This window comes from Phalacrocorax carbo, chromosome 2, assembly GCF_963921805.1.
Source record: "Phalacrocorax carbo chromosome 2, bPhaCar2.1, whole genome shotgun sequence".
Lineage (NCBI taxonomy): Eukaryota > Metazoa > Chordata > Aves > Suliformes > Phalacrocoracidae > Phalacrocorax > Phalacrocorax carbo.
The window spans coordinates 15422096-15431650 of record NC_087514.1 but is presented as its reverse complement, the minus strand read 5'-3'; positions in this window follow the sequence as shown (position 1 = coordinate 15431650).

Below are 9555 nucleotides of genomic sequence, written 5' to 3'. Positions count from 1 at the left end.
ACAGCTGCCTGCAGAATGGCTCTGTTTGGAATTGACGTTCTTACTTTCATTTCCAACACTCAACCAGATACAGATGTATACATACAGCTCATAAGGAACTTTGGACTATAAACAGTGAATAAGCAGGGTAGAATAGTTTTACTGAGCACTGGTGTATACTGCCCATTACAGAACACAGTAGTGCGTGGCATTGTACTTGTATTTAGAAGTTCACATAGAAGTACTGTGTCTATCTGTAAAAGTGAGGAAATCAGAGGAAAATACCTGAGATAAAAGTTTGCAATTGCAGTGTTTCTTTTGGGAGAGGAGATTAACAGGGATCTATAGTCTAGAATCAATTTGTATTCCTCTATTAATTTATACCCCTTTGATTCTGGCTTAGCTTTTGTATGAAGACACTGGAAAGATTAGGGAGGAACATTGACTTCAGTGCATCCAATTCACTGATGACTTTCAGCTATATCACTGTCATTTCTGATATGGATGATGGGTGATGGACCACTTTGATGAGCTTAAGCCCTGGCTGAGGTCTCACCACTCATGCCAGGCAGGATGAATTGGGTAGGGAAGGAAGCCAGAAGAGCTGGCTGAATTTATATCAGCACTCCTCCTTGAGAAAGAGTGATTGATACTTGTAGCACAGAGTAACACAGCATTCAGCATATTCCAGTTGTGTACCTGGACTCTCCAGGAGCAACTCTGGCCAAGAGCAATTTTTATGCTCATGACAAGGCAAATGTGGCCTTTTCTGCCAGATGCAAACCTGTCACAATCATCAACATTTTGGTCACCCAACTGAGGTTACTGTAACACTCCTCTGATGTGGAATAATAAACTGATGGTTATGAAGAATGCTGAGGACTGTTGAAAAAAGTGATATATTAAAGGCTTATGAACTAAGTGCTGAACCAGAGTGTAGGTCCACCCTTAAGTGTGTTTCTCTATACTCTGTATTTTTCTCACTTTTTCTTTCTCCATCTTCCATTTACAGACTCTTCCCATGACTCTCCCAAGCTGAGGGACTCTACAGATTCCTTAGTGAGGGACCAGGACGTGTATGTGGATGTGCTTGCTTCTTAGATTCATGGGTATAGGCCTTTTTTTAAATTCTGAGATATTTCTTTCATGCCTCACAGACACCTTTACTCACCTGATGTTTGTGGACTACAGTTCCCAAAAGAGGTATTTCAGAAGAGGAGAAAGGAAGATCTAGTCCAGGCCTTGCTTCTAGCAATGATATCACATTCTTCATTGCAGCGTAGGAAGAAATATTTCTGGTTTCTCACTGGATGTGAAAGCAAACCCACACAGCCTCATCTTGCTCTAATTTGCCTTCCTGAAAGATCTGAGGATTTGTAGAATCATAGAACCATAGAATAGTTTGGGTTGGAAGTGACATTAAAGATCATCTAGTTCCAACCCCTCTGCCATGGGCAGGGACACCTTCCACTAGACCAGGTTGCGCAGAGCCCCATCCAACCTGGCCTTGAACAATTCCAGGGATGGGGCACCCACAACTTCTCTGGGCAACCTGTGCCAGTGCCTCACCACCCTGAGAGTGAATAATTTCTTGCTTATATCTAACCTAAATCTATCGTATTCCAGTTTAAAGCCATTACCCCTTGTAATCCTACATGCCCTTGTGAAAAGTCCCTCCTCAGCTGACTTGTAGACCCCCTTCAGGTACTGGAAAGCTCCTATAAGGTCTCCCTGGAGCCTTCTCTTCTCCAGGCTGAACAACCCCAACTCTTTTAGCCTGCCTTCATAGGAAAGGTGCTCCAGCCCTCTGATCATCTTCATGGCCCTTCTCTGGACTTGCTCCAACAGGTCCATGTCCTTCTTATGTTGGGGGCACCAGAAAAGAACACAGTACTCCAGGTGGGGTCTCACCAGAGCAGAGCAGAGGGGGAGAATCACTCCCCTTGACCTGCTGGTCACGCTTGTCTTGATGTGGCCCAGGATGCGGTTGGCTTTCTGGGCTGCAAGTGCATGTTGCCAGGTCAAGTTGAGCTTCTTATCAACCAACACCCCCAAGTCCTTCTCCTCAGGGCTGCTCTTAATCCATTCTCCACCCAGCCTGTATTTGTGCTTGGGATCATGGGTCTCCACTTGGACATTGGTCAATGGCTCTGTGTCGATGTGGAGACCAGTGACAAGTGGTATTCCTGTGGGGTCAGTATTGGGACGGGTGCTGTTTATCATCTTTGTTGGTGACACAGACAGTGGCATTGAGTGCACCCTCAGCAAGTTTGCTGATGTCACCAAGCTGTGTGATGTGGCTGACATCACCCTGGATGGGATGCCATCCAGGGGACCTTGATAGGCTCAAGAGGTGGGCCTGTGCAAACCTCATGAGGTTCAACAAGGCCAAGTTCAAGGTCCTGTACATGGGTTGGGGCTTGTCCTAAAAGAAGCAGAAATTATCTGTGTAGTAGGGATATAAGCTTTGTAAGCAACTGTATGATAGAAGGGAAATCTAAGAAGCCTATAACCATGTTGTGGGAAAGTGGTGGAGATGTGGGCCAAGGGTTTCAAATGCTGTATGGAAACATGAACTGCAAACTCAGCTTGCTCAGCAAAGACTGGGCCTGCTTTTGCTTTGCCATATGGGGACCAGGTTAGACGGCTACCAGAGCCTCAACAAACCTCCCCAGTTTTTCTTCTTCCAGTGTTCACAAGACCTCCATGGTCTGGATGCAGGAGTTGCCACCAGTACACGGACTCCATATCACAAGAGGGATAATGGCAGCAAGCTACAGCCAGAAATATGCTGCTCAGTGAGCACAAAGACACTAAAGATGGCAGAGCCAGTAGCTGCTGGGCAGCACTGCCACCACCTCACTGCTCCCTACATGTCCCCGCATGCTGCTTGACAGCTTACAGGACCAGAGACCAGCAGTAGCTGGTGACATCTGGAAGAAGCTGCAGCTTCTTATCTTGTGTCTCTGGCTGCTGCATCTCCAGTAGCTAGTGAGACTGTGCATCTCAGGTTAGAGTATGTTTCTGAATGCACCCCAGTGACATACTCATTTCTGTGGTCCCAGAGCAAAAACCTTTCAGGAGAGTTTAGGTAAAAAAAGTAATTCCACTCAAACTGCTTTGCAACATATAATACATCAAAAACGTAAATTTAATAATTTTGGTGGTGTAACAAGAAGTTACGACAAGAATGGTGACAGGAGATGTAGATGAAGGTGCCTGTTCTTTTTGACATGCTTGAGATGTGATGATTGCTTGGATCCCAGCCACTGTAAGTCATATGGCAGCAACCCCATCCTCACCAGAATTTTTTTGTCATTCCACCAGAGGATGGTGATTGGTTGTTTTCTTCACATGTGAACTTTGTAAGAGCGATCTGTCTTTTTGCTCAGAATCTGGATTACTGGCCTGAGATTTTTCTGTGAATTCTTTAGGGCCACACTGAAAAACCCATATACTTATCTGAGAGAGCGTGGGCTGTCCTAGTGGTTGCAACACAGGACAGAGAAGGGTCCTTAAGGGGACAGATGGGTATGGGTTAACAATCACCAGCAGCATCTGGAGAGTTTTAGACATTCAAAAATTAGAATAAAGATTAAAAGGTGGTTTAGCTGATGAAAACTACCCTGTCAGTAATCACAAACTTTTTCCCTGTATTTGAGTGACAAACAACGTAATCAGACCACAGGAAACCAAAGAATTTAAAATACAAGAGTCAAAAGCAGATACAAGTGACACAAGGCTCATGTTTATGTGGTGCAAGACAATATTGATGCCTCATGGATATCGAGGTAACTCTGTCCATGCAAAATACAGCAGGCTGGGGGCTTTTATTTTTTATGGGAGGGTACAGACCTATTCATTATGCAACTGAGACCTAGGAAGTGGTATGGGGTTGGTTTTGGCTTCTTTGACATGGTTTTGGATAAGATTTTGGTATGTGGGCTTAAGCGGAGCTCAGATTGCAAGCTTCAAGAATTCATCATTTTTAGTGGCTTGCAAAAGTGGTCCAAAAATGAAATCTTGTGGGACAACTGATGTTTGAAGAAATGCCGCAATTAAAAATGAAATAGGGAACATGAAGTAGCTATTGGAAAATGTGGTTCATTTTATAATATGGTTGAATAATAGAACAAACACTTACGAACCCGCAACTAAGCCTGAAAGTGTGGGACACGGTTTTAGATAGAAATAATATGTAGCCAACAGTTTCAGAAATAAGTGAAGTGCTGTAATTGGTGAGGTCCTGAAATGCATGTGCTGCCAGTTTTTAAATGCACTAGGCAAACTTGAATTTGTATTTGTTTTGACTCAATCCTCTGAAATAAATTTGGATCAGATATTTAAAATCCAATTATGCTATCTGCTATATTTCAAATGCTAAAATAAACCCCCCAAAAGGAAACAAGGTCTCCTTACTGCTTTCAAGTGGGTATTAGTGCTGGGAACAACTGAGGAACACTATCATCTTGGTATCCTCTTGGTTAACACGATGGTTTCACTTCATTTTTGACTCCCACTAAAACAATGGTATATTGGAAAAAAAACACAGGAACTTCTTTCTCCCCAGTAAAAATATACATGATGCTTGTTAAAATCTAAATTTGTTGCCAGTGCACCCACATGCTTTATGGCTAGTATTGTGTTTTCCAAGTGAAAACTTTTCAACCATTTGAAATTGAAAAACTAAATTCCAAATTTTATTTTTTCTTTTTTGGTAGTGGAACTCAGAAAAAAACAAAGGACTGGGGCAAATTTTCCGCAGTAAACCTATTGTCTGCTAGCTTGAAGCAGAACAAAATTTATCATGTACATTGCTTTTTCTTTGGGACCACTGGTTCTTGCATACTTTGATAATACTGGTAATAGAAAAACACGGAAAACAAAAGGCAGCTGTTTCATCCCTTTCCTGTATCTTTTTTTCAGTGATGGCCCTCAGGAGCTTTTGACAATAGGTGTGAAGAGGACAGTAGGAAATGCACACTAAAACAAGCCAGATACACAGCTGAAGTGCAGCTCCCAAAGGAGCATCACATCCACTGTACTCTGCTGCCTTGGCAGGCCTGGAAGAGCTCTGGGGTGTGAGACCATAAGATGTTCTGTTTATCCTTTCCAGTGTACTTGGGAGTATTTTGCTGTTGTGTAAGCATTCATCTCACTATTGTAGGTGATGTGATGGCTGGAGGCTGTCTTGGACATAGTGATCACAACATGATAGAGTGTTCAATTCTCAGAGAAGTAAGAAGGGGGCTCAGCAGAACTGCTTCCTCAGGTTTCCAGAGGGCAGACTTTGGCCTGTTCAGGAGCCCAGTTGGCAGAGTCCCTTGGGAGGCAGTCCTGAAGGGCAAAGGAGTCCAGGAAGGCTGGACATTCTTCAGGAAGGAAATCTTAAAGGTGCAAGAAGAGGCCGTCCCCCTGCGCTGCAAGACAAGCTGGTGGGGAAGACGACTTGCCTGGCTGAACAGAGACCTTCGGCTGGAACTCAGGAAAAAAAAGCAGAGTTTATGACCTTTGGAAGAATGGGCACGCAACTCAGGAGGACTACAAAGGTGTCATGAGGCTACGCAGCGAGAAAATTAGAAGGGCCAAAGCCCAGCTAGAATTTAAGCTGGCTACTGCCATAAAAGACAAAAAAATGTTTCTATAAATCCATTAGCAACAAAAGGAGGGCTAAGGACAATCTCCCTCCTTTATTGGATGTGGGGGAAACATAGCGACAAAGGATGAGGAAAAGGCTGAGGTACTTAATGCCTTCTTTGCCTCAGTCTTTACCCGTAAGACCAGTGATTCTCCAGGTACCCAGCCCCCTGAACTGGAAGACAGGGACAGGGAGCAGAATGAAGCCCCCATAATCCAAGGGGAAACGATTAGTGACCTGCTACACCACTTAGACAGGCACAAGTCTATGGGGCTGGGTGGGATCCACCCAGGGGTACTGAGGGAGCTGGCAGAAGAGCTCTCTGAGATAGTTTCAATCAATCATTTGTCATCAGTCCTGGCTAACTTCGAGGTCTCAGTTGACCGGAGCTTAGCAAATGTGACATCCCGCTACAAGAAGGGCTGGAAGGAGGATCCAGGGAACCACAGGCCTGTGAGTCTGACCTTGGTGCCAGAGAATGTTATGGAGCAGATCATTTTGAGTGTTGTCATGCAGCACATAGAAGACAAGCAGGTGATCAGGCCCAGTCAGCATGGGTTTATGAAAGGGAGGTCCTGCTTGATTAACCTGATCTCCTTCTATTGGCTAGGTGACCCACTTAGTGGATGAGGGAAAGGCTGTGAATGTCGTCTACCTAGACTTCAGTAAAGCCTTTGACACTGTTTCCCACAGCATTCTCCTGGAGAAGCTGGCTGCTCATGGCTTGGATGGGCATACTCTTTGCTGGATAAGAAACTGGCTGGATGGCCGAGCCCAAAGAGTTGTGGTGAATGAAGTTAAATTCAGATGTCAGCTGATCACAAGGGGTGTTCCCCAGGGCTCAGTGTTGGGGCCAGTTCTGTTTAATGTCTTTATCAATGTTCTGGCTGAAGGGATCAAGTAAACCCTCAGTAAGTTTGCAGATGACACCAAGTTGGGTGGCAGTGTTGATCTGCTGGAGGGTAGGAAGGCCCTACAGAGGGATCAGGACAGGCTGGATCCATTATCCAAGGCCAACTGTATGGAATTCAACAAGGCTCAGTGTTGTGTCCTGCGCTTTGGTCACAACAACCCATGCAACGCTACAGGCTTGGGGAGGAGTGGCTGGAGAGCTGCCCGGCAGAGAAGGACCTAGGGGTGTTGGTTGACAGGTGGCTGAACATGAGCCAGCAGTGTGCCCAGGTGGCTAAGAAGGCCAACAGCATCCTGGCTTGTATCAGCAATAGTGTGGCCAGCAGGAGCCCCTGTACTTGGCACTGGTGAGGCCCCACCTTGAGTACTGTGTTCAGTTTTGGGCCCCTCACTACAAGAAGGACATTGAGGTGCTGGAGCGTGTCCAGAGAAGGGCAACAGAGCTGGGGAAGGGTCTGGAGAACAAGTCTGATGAGGAGCGGCTGAAGGATCTGGGGTTGTTTAGCCTGGAGAAGAGTAAGCTGAGGGGAGACCTTATCGCTCTCTACACCTATCTGAAAGGAGGCTGTAGTGAGGTGGGTGTTGGTCTCTTCTCCCTAGTAACAAATTATAGGACAACAGGAAATGGCCTCAGGTTGTACCAGGGGACGTTTAGTTTTAATAGCAGGAAAACATCTTCACCAAAAGGGTTGTCAAGCTATGAAACAGCCTGCCCAGGGAGGTGGTTGAATCACCATCCCTGGAGGTATTTAAAAGACATGTGTATGTGGCACTTAGGGACCTGGGTTAGTGGTGGACTTGGCAGTGTTAGGTTAGCAGTTGGGCTCGATCTTAAAGGTCTTTCCAACCTTAATGGTTCTATGATTCTATGATCTCACATGAAAATCTTATATGAAAAATTATTTTCCTTGTGATGAAAAAATACTGATAATTAATTCAGTGTATGAATTGTATAGGTTTCACTCAGACTAAGAGGAGCTCCTGATATTGCATTGGATTGACTGCTTCAGCTTTCCCTTAATTCTGCACTGTGAGTGGAACAAATATTTTTCCAAAATTTTTATTTGCTATTTTCCTTTAACCTGGGCTGAGGAGGAACATCATCTTGTAACAGAAGTTTGCCAGTTCTCACAATCCTGTCTATAATAGGATTGACAAAAATCTGGAAAATTGTGAGGTATCTCTGGATTTAAGTACTTGATCACATTTGGACCTGTCTGGCCTCAGTTCTGCTGCTGTTTGCTTTCCTCACTTGGCTTTGTGGTGATCTTTCTGTGGATGGAGCCCCAGGCTGAGAGCACCCTGCATGGTCATGGTCCCACCCCACCCTCTAGGTAAATAGTGATCTCACCCCTAGGTCTCCTATGATTTATTTGGCGCAGGTGAAATTCTTCCACCTTCTTTGGACTTTGTATGCTTTCTTTCATACATCTACTTGCACTGATGGATTCTTCCCTTGCTCCTGCATCCTGCCTGTTCCAGCCTGGCCCCCATCCACAAGCCATACTGGGCTGTAAAATTTCCTTTCTTTCCTGGCATTTCCAATCATGCTATTCCTCAGCTCCACAAAAATCACTTACTGTTTCCCAGGCTTGAAGACACCAATGGCCCTAACCTTCCTTTGGCTGCCAGTCTTGCTGCTGGAGCTCTTCCTGCTTTCCTTTCTTTTTTGCCCCTATGAACCGTGGGGTCTTTAAGTCTTGTTCTATTCAGCTGGGGTCTTACATGTCAAACAAAAGATTATAGTATTGTGTTATACCTAAACGTCATATTGAGCTGTAGTGTGGAGAGCAAATACCTTTCCTAGTATTTCTAAAGGTTGAAATAAGTAATAAAAACAAGGTTGGAAAGGTTGTCATCCTCTCCCAGACTTCCCACTCTGAAATAATGAATTGTTTCTTGTGTTTATTCCATAAGAAATCTGGGCAGAGATTTTATGCAGCCTTCTTCCAACATGTTGCAATCAAATGCTTGAGCCATGTCACCTAAGATCTGTGCCACCCATGCCAGTGTTCCAGCTGCCCCAACACTGCTTTTATGTCATCTCTATTCCTATACCAGCAGTCTTTCTCCTAAAGAAATTGTTTTCGTGCAAACTCATTGTTAATCCCCCTGAAATCCAGTGACTCCAGAACTACCTTTATTTGAACGTGCATAAGGATCACCTTTATGCCATTTTTGTGCTATGTCTTTTAATTCTGAATGAATAGGCAACAAAAACACCGCACCAGTGTTGCAGCCTGTAATCCCAGACAACCCCCTTTATGTTAGCACTTCCTTCCAGATTTTTGTCATTGCTGGATACAAGCACAAGGAGCGGGTTGTCTCATCATTTGACCTTCCACATCTAAACATGTGGGTTGACATCCAGCTAATTTTATGCAAAACTTGAAAATTCCTCAAAGTAATTTAATTTCCTTTGGAGCCAAGCCAATAAAGCCTTTCCCTCTGTCATGCTCATCTTGAGTGCTCAGACCATTTTCTTGCCATTTCCAGAATGGGCAGAAGAAGGAAGCAAGGAAGGAAGGAAGAAAAAGAGGGGGGAATGGAAGGAAAGGAGGGAGGAATGGAAGAAGGGAAGAAGGGTTTGATCAAACTGTACAGTAACATAATGCATGCAATAATTCTTCAAGGATATTGATCCACTTCTGGCAATTTTTACTGAGCAAGAGTCAGACTCTGCTAGCTGGCTGCACTCAGATGTTTTGAGGTGATGTTGAAGGTTGAAAACTTTTATGAAGGGTGAAGGAGTTTTCTACAAAGACTTGACCAGGATTATCTGCCCAGATGGTGTTGAGAGTGAACATGCCTGATTTTAAAGGCTTAAGTAGTCATGGATTTAAGAATCTCACAGCTTTGATAAAGCCTGCTGCATAGAAGTACCTACATCATACACATGTGTTTCATACCTTCTTATTTTTTAAACTTACTTTACTTCAAATACCTAGCAGGAACAAGTCCCATGTTCCCAAACTTATTTTAATATTGATACTATTTTTTACCCAGATAAAAGTGAAGGCTCTTTC